Source organism: Crotalus tigris, unplaced genomic scaffold, assembly GCF_016545835.1.
Source record: "Crotalus tigris isolate CLP2741 ecotype Arizona unplaced genomic scaffold, ASM1654583v1 scf7180000019768.410792, whole genome shotgun sequence".
NCBI classification, from domain to species: domain Eukaryota; kingdom Metazoa; phylum Chordata; class Lepidosauria; order Squamata; family Viperidae; genus Crotalus; species Crotalus tigris.
The window spans coordinates 140,082-152,466 of NW_024097703.1; the positions used below are offsets into that span (position 1 = coordinate 140,082).

The window sequence follows — 12,385 nt, forward strand, 5'->3', positions numbered from 1 at the left end:
TAACGTAGCTACATTTATACAAAGGTTTGCAGCTGAGGTTTCGGAGTCACATTTGGCTTTAGGAAAAAACGAAGAGGCGGGTGTGAAAGAGACAGAGGCCTTTTCAGAAAATAGCCTAATTCTGACCTTTATTTGTAAGGTTTACTAGGCAATGACCTATTTAAAATTACTGCTCTAAAAAAACAGTTTCATGGGGCACTGAGCTTTGTCGTAATGAAATTGGATCTCTTGTTTTAACAGCAGTGTTGTGTAACTTCTGTGCGTACACCTTTCAGTATGGGGTAGGTGTGTATGTGTGTGCTTAAAAAAGCACCATTGCTGTCTTAAACTGCCACTGGTAAACAACAAGCTCTCAAAATGCCAAGCCTGCTTTCTGTTTTTATTTTACAGTGTTGCCTATGTCTATTCTGAGTGCCTCTTTCTGGAGGCCATTTATAAGCATAATAAATGCAGAGCCATTGCTTTGTATGTATCAGGAGACTTTTCTTCAGAGAAATGCTTTGGTGGAAATACACTGCATTTTTCCTAGCACTGAAACAGCATTATTTTGTAATTGAGAGCTCCTGCAGATGTTGTCCACAATACGGCCAGCAGCTCCTACTGCAGTACACCCACAACACTGGCTGGCCTCACTGCCAGAATGCATCAGGGGTCATTGCACACTGCTATTCTAGAAGAGAGAAAAGGATTAACTGATTCCCAGGCAAAATATCTTTCCCTCCTTCATCTCCTGGTGATAATTCTTGCTTAGCATCAGTAGCCATAGGTGAATGGCTATTTTATAAGTCCGAATGACTGCATCATGCCTGTGGCTTGATATGTACAGCTTGTCTTTACTCTTTGTGGCTTTTGGAAAACCTGAAAGATCCTGCAGTGTGACTGCTGTTTCAATAGAAGCAAGACTATTTTCCTCTCTGCATTTCTGTCATACCTCAATTGTCTTCATGCTGGTATTAATATGACCCCATTCCAAACATGACATTATCTTTCAGCTTTCTTTCTTCTTTGTTTTTTTATTCTCCCCCCCCCCCAGTTTCTCAGTTGATTTATTTTGTCCTATTTCCTGCTTGCAGTTTATTACACAAAATGACTTGCTGAACGTAAGGTGTTTTTCTTCTTGATTTTCATTTAGCATTATTTTAACTTGGTATTTAACAATATTTAATTTTAAGACTGCCTACCCCTGGCCTAGAGCCCCTCTCTGAGGGAAATGGGTGGTTAAGAAATATTAAAAACAAATAAATATCTTCTACTCCCATATTCACCAGAAAATAGAGTATCTGTTGTCACCAGCAGAACATATAAATCTATTTGAAAGGTGGAAAGTTCTCCAGGTAGAATACTCATATCTGCAGTACTGTGCTTAGAGTTGTGTGGAATTTGAGGGGTTATATGGTGGATACCGAGATGTTGTTTTGTGATAGGATGTTTTTTGGTAAGTATCAGTTGGGAATGGTGTTAGCTCCATTCTGTTTGTTCTACCTAGCCAATGTTGTGTATGGTTTGAATCAGGAGCTAGACTGGATGATAGATTGTATCTACTTCCATCAGTCTGTTGATTTAAATACCAGGAAGACTATAAAGACTACCTATACTGCAAAGTAATTTCAATTTCTGTTGAGCTGTGGAAACCGCACTGGAATGTGAAATAAAATATCTCCTCAAAATTGATTTTAATTTCAATATTGATCTTCCTAAGCCTGGAGAAAGCTAAGTAAAAGCATGTACAATGAGTCTTGACTACGGTTAACCATAGATATCCTTAAGCTGTCCAGTTACTTTCTATAACAAGTGTTCACCATTTCTTCCTTATTCATTGAATGATTATGTTGAGTTGTTTTGATGAATGTGAGGTTTAGAACTATAACTTAATACAGCTCAGTTTTCCTTTGCTTGGCTAATATGAAAATAATTAACTTTTTAAGTGGTTTTGATACCACCTATACAGGAAAGGAATAATAACAAATGAGACTTGTCCAAGGGATCAATAATTCTAACTTGGGGAATCATCTTTTTTCTTTTCCCCAAACCAAATAATTTAAAATATACCTATAGTTGCAATCCTATGCAGAATTATTTACTGGAATAATAGAATTATAATTCTAATAGAAGTATACTGGGGTATACTTTCTTAAAGTTATTTAGAGTCAAGTTCAAAAAGTTGGAAGCATCACAGATTCCCAGAAAATGTTATCTTTGGTTTACAATAAACCTGCACCTGCTAGGCTAGAAAGATCATTGAATCAAGGCAATCTGAAGTCTATTAAATTTTGAATGCACAAGAAAAATGTTCAGGGCATGTTCTAAAAGTAGATGAAACGTTGCTGAAATGAAGCTGTTCTATTCTAGGTTAAGGTTTAAATTCTAAACAAAAATAAATATTAAGGCCCTTCATATATTCAGCACCAAAAGTGAACTAGGTACCCAGTTGCCTAAATCGGGACTCTAGTCATGAGATGTGAGTTGTGTTCGTGTATTTTTCTAGTACAAAGTCATAATCATTCTGCTTGATTCAATTTAATTTAAGAATGTATATCATGGTGAGCATCTATGTCAGTGGTTCTCAACCTTTTTAATGCCGCGATCCCCAACCAGTTGTAAGTCGAGGACTACTCAACCGGTCGTAAGTCAAGGACTACTCAACTGGTGCAGCACCGTTTGCAGAATGGGACTTTTGGCAGGCTCAGCAGGGCAGAGACAGCCTGGACAATTCCTATTGGCTTTTGAAAGCCAATAGAATTAGACTCTATTCAAGAGAGTCTATTCTATTGGCTTGTAAAAGCCAATAGAATAAAAGGGAGTAGCACAGCTAAGGGAAAGGGGGGGAAAATGGCGGGCTGCGTTGTTTGGCGACTCCCGTGAAATGGTCGTTCGATCCCAAATGGGGTCCCAACCCACAGGTTGAGAACCACTGATCTATGTGGTCAGTAGGAGTGGAAAACAATTTGATGGCACTTAATAATATATAAGGCAGCAATTAACAGGGAAATGGTTCTTCCTTTTCTGGCACTCATTTTAGCAAGTGTCCTTAAATCAGGGTGAACTGGATCTTTAAGGCTGCTTTTGTGTGCCTTGAGCAACACAGGTTTTGTAAGAGAGTTGAACAGCATTGCAGAAAAACATTAGATTAAAAAATGTGGTATGTAGACAGCCCTAAGCAGACCTATCTCTGTTCAGAAAGTATCCATTTTAAGGCTCTTCCAAAATATACACATTTTGAAACCTGTAGTATTTCAGTGTTTTCTATAGTGTCTACATTGTGCTTTAGGATAGGGGTCTTCAAACTTGGCCCTTATGACTTGTGGACTACAACTCCCAGAATTCCTCAGCCAGGCATGCTGGCTGAGGAATTCTGGGAGTTGTAGTCCACAAGTTATAAAAAGGGCCAAGTTTGAAGACCCCTGCCTTAGGAATACTTCTTAATGTGACAAGTGCTTTGATAAGGAAAGGCTTCAGATGTTTTACCTAATTCTGTACAAGATCTGTCATTCATCCCCAAGATGGAATGTGTTGCTTCCTTAATCCTGAAAAATCTATTTGAGTTTTTTTTACTGAATTCATCATTTTATCAAATTCACGAGAGACTCATATTTATTTCTATTATTGAGAAGGACTGCTTGATCATCTAAATAGGGAGTAAAACAGTGGAAACAAGGAAAATGACCATCCTTCAGTGATCATTTGAAATTACAACAACACTGGAAAAAGTGACTTATGATCGTTTTTCACACATACAACTTTTGCAGCATGGTTACGGGATCAAAATTTGGACTCTTGGCAACTGGCATGTATTTATGACGATTGTGATGTCCCGGGTTATTCAATCACCTTTTGCGACCTTCTGACAAGCAAAATTATTGGGAAGCCACATTCACTTAGCAAGTGTGTTACTAACTTAAAAACTGCAGCGATTCACTTATCAACTGTGGGAAGAAAGGTCATAAAATGGGGCAAAACTCACTTAACTGTCTTGCTTAGCAGCAGAAATGTTGGGCTCAGTTATGGTCATAAGCCAAGGACTTCTCTGGATTAGACAGTTTTAAATTCAGTTTTGCATAGTCAATCACTGTTTAAACTGCTGGCGTTTTGGAACCTGGGAAAAGGTTGTCTGCTTTAATTTATAGCTCCCAGGACATGGTTTTTCTTGCCCCCTGAAATCTATTTAACCTTCTCATTTTTTTTTTCCTTTGGTCACTGGCTGAAAATTTAGCTATATCCTGAGGTTTGTCTAATCTTGCCATTTTTGTTTTGTTTTGATTTTTATTTCTAATTGATTTCCCATGCTTTTATTAGAACAACTTGTTTTTCATCGTGGTCTCAGATGCACATTCAAGGATTGTGCCAGTGGTACATTTAGGCTCATTTAGAATTTCTAGAGCATTATTTCCCAACTTTCTGGATTTAAAACCCCAGAATTCCATAGCTTAGCATAGCTGTTGATGAGAATTCTGTGAACTGATGTTCACATACTTAGAAGTCACAGTTGGAAACAATGTTCTGGAGTTTATAAGACTGGTTGACAAGTCCAGTGGCCTTGAGGAAAGCTCCCAATAAGTCCCTTCAGTTTGTGTTTGACTGCTAAATCATTAGTACGTTCATCCTGGAGCTGATTATCCTTTTGCTTTACTGAAATGCTTGGTTTCCCCCTTATTAATTTTCTCTACTCTTCTTATAATTTGTATTCAAAACTCCTTAGAGGCTTGTTTGTGAGGACACCTTGTCCTTGAAGAACAGAGCAGCAGCCGGCCTTTGGCATTATCGCCCCCAAAGGTCCATTTCACAAATGCCATGTTGCAAAAATAATTTTCTTCCCTCAGACGAGCATAAACCATATTTTTCTTTCCTAGACATTTGTAGGTCCTGTCAAGTATAAGCTGCTGTTAATTTTCATACCACCCCACAGTATATTTTTGCAGAGATAAAAGTAGAACTTGTGGCTGCATAGCTGTCATAACTATCTATGAACCAAAAGTGCTTCTCGAAGAGGTGATATCTCCTGACGTGGCATGTTTCAATAATTTGCTAGAGATTCTCATTCTAGGCCTCTCCATTGCTATTGCTGCTTTCCTCATATCCCTAAGCAATTTTGCCTCTCTTTTCAGCATAAAGGAGGAACAAGGAAGTTCCTACAACTTCCTCATTATTTTGCTGAAGAGCCTGGAAGCCTGCAAGAACTGTGAACAACCGGCAGAGCTGGGTGTATCAGAAATGTTGCTTCAGCTTTCCATAAACCATGTTACACACAGAAGTTTCTGTTCACCTGTCTCCTAAATGGTTTTCAGTCAAAATGAAATCCAAAAATTTCACTTTGGATGCTTTTTTGCTGAACTGTAAACATTAGAGAATCAGTGCTATTGTTCCCTCTTTGCTATCATTCATTGGTCCTTTAAATACAGAATTTTGAAGGTTTTCCAGTGATTTCCCTTTTCATGTCGTTATTTATTCATTTGATTTATATGGCTGCTGAACTCACAGTGTGACTCTGAGTGGCTAACATCTCATTAATGAGCAAGAGACAAAAAAGATTCCTGACACGTTGGGGCTTCATAAATAATTTAATTTTTTTAAAAAATGACTCTGTATCTATGATCAATAATACAATATAAACATTATTTTTAAAACGGACCCTTAGTGTAGACTAAATCATAGGACTGGAAGGGACCTCGGAGGTCTTCTAGTCCAACCCCTTTCTCAAGGCAAGAGCCTTATACCAGTGTTTCTCAACCTTGACAATTTTAAGGCATGTGGACTTCAACTCCCAGAATTCCACAGCCAGCAAGTCCACATGCCTTGAAATTGTCAAGGTTGAGAAACACTGCCTTATACCATCCCAGTCAAATGGCTGTCCAATCTATTTTTGAAAACCTACAGTAAGAGACCCACCTAAAGCACCACCCAGTTGACAGCACCACCACCCTCTTGTCTGTTCTACACTGAATCAGAATGTAAGAAAGTTTGCCCAACTGCGCAGCTTCCCTTCGGAGAGCAAGAGACTTACATAGAGGCAGGAAGGGCATGTGGCTACATTCACACATGTAAAGTGAAATCTGCTACACAAGGGAGGTCCTCCCTGGCTATCCCACTTCTCCTATTCAGGTTGCCCCATCCCCCAATAGAAGAGTTCTTCAGGGGATGCATTTGAATTAAACACTTTCTCCCCATTTATGTCTGTTATTGAAAAGTATTTATTGGACAAGTAGTCTCAACTTAACAACTATTCAAAGTTACAGTGGCACTGGAAAAAGTGACTTATGACCATTTTTCACACTTAACAACTGTTGTAGCATCCCCATGGTCACGTGCTCAAAATTCAGTCACTTGGCAATTGGCTCATATTTACGATGGTTGCAGTGTCCCGGGCACATATTGATCACCTTTTGTAGCCTTCCTACAAGCTAAATCAATGGGGAAGCCAGATTAACTTAACAACTGTGTTACTAACTTATACTGTGGCAAGAACTGTCATAAAATAGGGCAAAACTCACTAAACAACTGTCTTGCTTAGTAATGGAAAATTTGGGCGCAATTGTGGTTGATAGTCAAGGGCTGCCTGTATTGTGCAATAAATGTGTGATTAAAAATACATTATTGAAAAGCAATGTCTGCTTGACCAAAAATCCCCAAATAGTAGGATTTGTTTTGTTTTGCAGCAATTTGATGTCTACCATTATTTTTGTGGTTTAATTTCAATTACTACTGAATATTAAGATGAATGCTAAATCATCTGTAATTCTCATTCTCTGTATATTCCACTATTGTCTCTTTTTTCAACAAAAAAGGAAGTTTGAAATCTGATACTGAGTAGTAATATATTACTCTTTAACTCTCCTGGCTGTGCCACTTTCATACAAGTGTACAATGTTTTCTGATTTGCTGTGGGATAGGGAATGAACTTTAAGATGAGGATCTAAGGTGTGTATTTGGGTGAGGAGCATCATATAATACATCTCATCATAGTGCTGCAATGTACAGGAAATTCTCAATTTATGATCACAATTGCAACCAGAATTTCTAAGCAAGATGGTTGTTAAGTAAGTTGCACCCATTTTTATGACCTTTTCAGTTGTTGCATGAATTATCTGGTTCATAAGCAAATTTGGCTTTCCCCCATTGACTTCACTAGTCAGAAGACAGCTGGTAAAGTCACAAATGGTGATCATGTGACCCTGGAATGATGCAAACCTTGTAAATACACTTGGTTGCCAAGCAACCAAAGTTTGATCACATGACTGTGGAGATCCTGCAATGCCCATATAAATGTGAGGACTGGTTCTAAGTCACTTTTTCTCTGCTACTATAATAGCTGCTAAATGAATGGTTGAAAACCGAGGACTATCTCTTTGCTTGAAAGAAATGGAACAATTTTGAGAGCATCTCCCATTCTGTGTGGTCTGTTCTCTGGCTGAAGAGGGTCTTCAAGGCCTGCTCAAAGTGAGGTGGAGGTTTTGTGGTTGTCTATTGGCACTTAATAGTTTGATAGCAAATTGAGCCGGCACATCGATTGAGGTTTATTTCTGTTTAATTAAAAGTAAATATTGTTACATATTACGCTATATGCCTACATTCATACATTTTACACAAATTGATTATTTTTTTTCCTTGTTCCTTTGGGGTGGATTTCCTGTTTTGTGACCATATACAAGCATTACAAGCAATCTATGGAGATTCTCAGTCATCCAGGTCATGGTTGTTCAGGAGGCAACTGGTCTTTCTTATTTTATTTTGAAGACGTTTCACTTCTCATCCAAGAAGCTTCTTCAGCTCTGACTGGATGGTGGGGAATGGAGGAATGAGAAGCAAAACGTCTTCAAAGAAAAACAAAGTCCAGTTGCCTCCTGGAAAAAAAGCACCTTTGGGACAATACAAGCAATCGTCTCATGCTATTAGGCCATTTGTTTAAATTGTACTTTGATGAATTAAAAGCTAATTCTTACCAAGAAAATTAGATACACCTTATCTAATCTGTCACTTAAGGTTAAACCATAGTATCAATCGGGGTAAGTAACATGCAAATTATCTTTAAATTGATTTGCATTGGATTTTAATTTGGAGTGAAAATTTACAGAATGGAAGGCTAACTCTTGTGGTTCATTTCTTAGGCGCTTGTCTATAATCCAGTAAATGTTAGTATTGATTGTAGGTCCTTATTTTGAAATCTCAGTCAATAAGTTCAAAGAGTAGACTTGGTTTCTTTTTCCATCCCACGTGGAAAGTTAATAACCACATTAAAAAGATAGCATAACAGTTGCTGGGTTATAGGTCAGATTAGAGACATCAGGCAAAATAGTATGCTGGTTGATTAAGTATTTTGGCTATTGTTTTTAAACTTCTGATTTCTGCTTTAGTCAGTTAAGTAATTGATTCCAATACAATGTGATCGAGGAAAAAATTCCTCCTGTGAAGCCTTGGAACAGTTTCATTTTTGTTTTGTTATTGTTCTTTAATGACTTGGAATAGCGTAACAAAAGGGAAAATATTACATGAAAACACATTACACATCAATAGCACATCAAATAGATTAAATCCCCTTGTTTGAGTCTACTGCTACTTACTTAATCAAGGAAATAGGATAGATGGATATTTTTCCAGAAGCAAATTACTTCTGGATACTCCAAAGAGACACTGATACCAGGATATTAATTATCCCAATATCTGATAGGAAATAAACTGCTAAACACAACTCATCCAGAAATTTCCTGAGTTTTGCTGCTGGTAATTGTCTCCTTCAGATAGTATTAATTAGTAGGGGGACTTGGTTAATAAATGGAAGAAACAACGAAGTGACAATGAAATACTGGAATTCTTGATTTTAAGGGAAATTAAAATCAAGAATAGTTCAATATTGAGAAATTAATTAATTCAGAGCAATGCTACGTAAAATTCTTTGTTAAGAAACGAACAGGAAAAGGAGCTCAAAATAGGTGGGTATTTTTAAAAGATACTAAAAATGTATTAGACATAATTATATAATTCACAGAAAAAAGAAAAGCAGGAGAAGGCAATATGACTGCACCAGAAACTTAGTGAATATCTGAAAACAGAAAGAATAAATATCAGTAGTAGAAAGAGAAAAGGTAATCAATTTACGGATAACCTAGAATTGCACCGAATGAATTGAGGTTACCAAAGGGTGCAAAAGGCAAAAGGTAAGAATATGAAGACAACAATGTCCTAAAGGTGCTTTTCCAAAAGGCAACTGGACTTTCTTGAAGTTTTCTTTGAAAATGTTTCGCTTCTCATCCAAGAAGCTTCTTCAGTTCTAACTGACTGGTGGAAAATGGAAGGGTTTATATTCTTTGCTGTCATGTGTCATTAGCATTCTGAGGGATTGGTTGTTAGCTCTCTCATTGTGACAGCCAGTTTGGCCTAGTGCAGGGGTAGGCAACCTTGGTTCTGTTATGACTCATGGACTTCAACTCTCAGAATTCCTGAGCCAGCCATGCTGAGGGAAAAGGGAGAGGTTTCCATGCTGAGCCATGCTGGCTCAGGAATTCTGGGAGTTGAAGTTCACGAGTCATAAAAGAGCCAAGGTTGCCTACCCCTGGCCTAGTGGTTAAGGCACTAGGCTAGAAAGCAGGAGACCATGAGTTCAAGCCCCACCTTAGCCATGAAACAGCTGGGTGTCTTTGGACCAGTCACTCTCTTTCAGTCCAACCCACCTCAGAAGGGTGTTGTGGGGAAAATAGGAGGAGGAAGATGTGTTGGATATATTCACAGTAACCTAAGTGTATTACTTGAAATGATTGCTGTTACATCTAAGTAAATTGTGGATGTCATCTCGGAGCCACTTCAGTAATTGTTGAGAAATCCAGAAGGACAAGTGCACTGCCATAGAATTAGAGAAGGGCAAACATCTCTTATCTTCAAAAAGGTCCTGGCCAGCTAGACCCTGATTGGCTTGGTGTCGGTACCAGGCAAAACAGATTATAAAATAGTCATTTTGTAAGCAGAGGCCAGCATGAGTTTATTAGAAAGAAGGCCTGCTAAATCATCCTGATGTGTTTTTCTGATAGAGTGACCAATTCAATTAACTGTGGAATAGAGTGGACATTGTGTAGTCCGATTCCAGAAAAGCATTCAACACCATCTCCCATGAGATCATAGTAGAAAGGATGATAAAAAGTGGGCTCAGACAATGGGCAAGATGAATGTTCATTCGAGATAAGTGCAAAGACAAATGCAATTGATTTTTTATAAAATCAATAGCATAATTATAGGGTGGGTATGCTATGGAGCAGTCCGTGCATAAAGACCCTGGAGTGTTTTGTTGAATCAGCTGTTGAACATCAACCAATAGTCTTAATGTAGCCTCACCAATGATGAAGCCTTGGTCCTAGGCTTCATCAGCAGAAATACAGCTCCAAGATCAAAAGAAACAATTGTTTTCCCCTGTTCTCCATTGATCAAATCAACCTAGAACAGTGGTTCTCAACCTTTTTAATTCCGCGACCCCCAACCGGTCGTAAGTCGAGGACTACTCAACCGGTCGTAAGTCGAGGACTACTCAACTGGTGCATCACCGTTTGCAGAATGGGACTTTGGGCGGGCTCAGCAGGGCAGAGACAGCCTGGACAATTCCTATTGGCTTTTGAAAGCCAATAGAATTAGACTCTATTCACGAGAGTCTATTCTATTGGCTTTCAAAAGCCAATAGAATAAAAGGGAGTAGCACAGCTAAGGAAAAGGGGGAAAAAATGGTGGACTGCGTTGTTTGGCGACCCCCGTGAAATGGTCGTTCGACCCCAAATGGGGTCCCGACCCACAGGTTGAGAACCACTGACCTAGAACATTGTATCTAGTTTTGCTGCTTCATTTTTAAAAATATATTAACAAAGTGGGGTAGAATCAGAGGAGAAAAACAAAAATAAAAACTTTAAAAGAAAACCTTATGAGGAATATTTGATGTGTTCAGTGTGCAGAAGAGGAAACAGTAAATAAACATGATCCCTGTCTTCATGTATCTGAAGAGAAGTCATGTCATAGAGCAGAATTGTTCAGAAGGCAGAATGAAATAGTTTTAAAATATAAGACAGTAGATTTGGGTTCGACATCAGGACAAAACTCCTGTGTGATAAGAACTATTTAAGAGGTAAACTCTATGCCTGGGAGGGAATCGACCAGGGGTCTTCAAACCTAGCCCTTTTATGACTTGTGGACTTCAACTCCCAGAATTCCTCAGCCAGCTTGCCTGGCTGAGGAATTCTGAGAGTTGAAGTCCACAAGTCATAAAAGGGCCAAGTTTGAAAAACCCTGGAATAGACTCTCCTTCATTGAAGATGTTTAAACATAGCTTGGATGGCTATCTGTCAAGGAAGTTCCTGCACTGAATGGGAGTACTTCCTATATTATGATGCCTTGATGCAGTGTTTTTCAAACTCGGCAACTATAAATGTTTGGATTTCAACTTCTGCTGGCTGGGGAATTCTGGGAGTTGAAGTTCACAGATCTTAAAATTGCCACGTTTGAAAAACACTGCACTAAGGCATCATGAAAATATAGGAAGTACTCGTAAAAGGGAATTGCCTGGTTTGGCACAGATAACACTTATTTTCTTGGATTCTTTGTTGTATGAATATTGGGTTGAAGGTGTTAAAAAGTTCACATAATTTCACTGTATTTTTATTATTGTAGTTCTTACCAGAGATCTCTGGGCTTTGTTAAGATGTGTTTGTGTGTGTGTGCGTGTTTGTGTGTGTGTGTGTATGTTTTGAACCTGAATTTCCAGTACTTCACTACAGTAATTTAAAATAGATTCCAAAACAAGTCAACACAAGTGAACTGTGTTTAAGAAATGCTCTTTGAAACTTTCTTAACTAGTTCGATACTTTGCAAAATACTTTTTTATGTTTAAAGATACTAAACATAGACAATAATTTGAAAAAATGTATTTGGTTCTGAGTTAGCAGCTTGCCCTGTCATGAATCGGATTCCTCTGAGTGAAGAAAATTAGTTTATTAATCTATGATTATAGGGAGAAAGTTGCTACAGTGTAGTTGCTACAGTGAACATTATTTAAGGTTCTAGTATTCATACTTTCAAAACGGGAAATGAGTATTTCTACATTTTTGAAATTCATTTGAAAATTCTCAAAATCCCAACAATCTCATGTCACAGGACATTGAGCATGGAATAACAGAGAAACAGATAAAGCTTCTCTTCTATGTCCAATTACTCTCAAATTTTACTTTGCATTGTATCTTGCAACGTTATTTGAAAGCACAAAGTAAATTGCTAAAATTAAACAAATACAGCATAATTGCAATACGTGACTTAATTCTAATATTGAATTAAAATACAGAAATTTTGCCTAAGTAAAATGAGTTTTTAAACACATTTCATAAATATTTATTATTGTACATCAAATGTCAGCTAAATCACTAGGGAT

At 37.9% G+C, this 12,385-nt stretch overlaps 1 protein-coding gene across 2 annotated transcripts in view; it reads left to right on the forward strand.

Moving 5' to 3' along the window:
* Positions 1-12,385, forward strand: part of GNAS (GNAS complex locus) — a 188,999-nt gene that overhangs the window by 133,975 nt on the left and 42,639 nt on the right. The window lies entirely within an intron of this gene.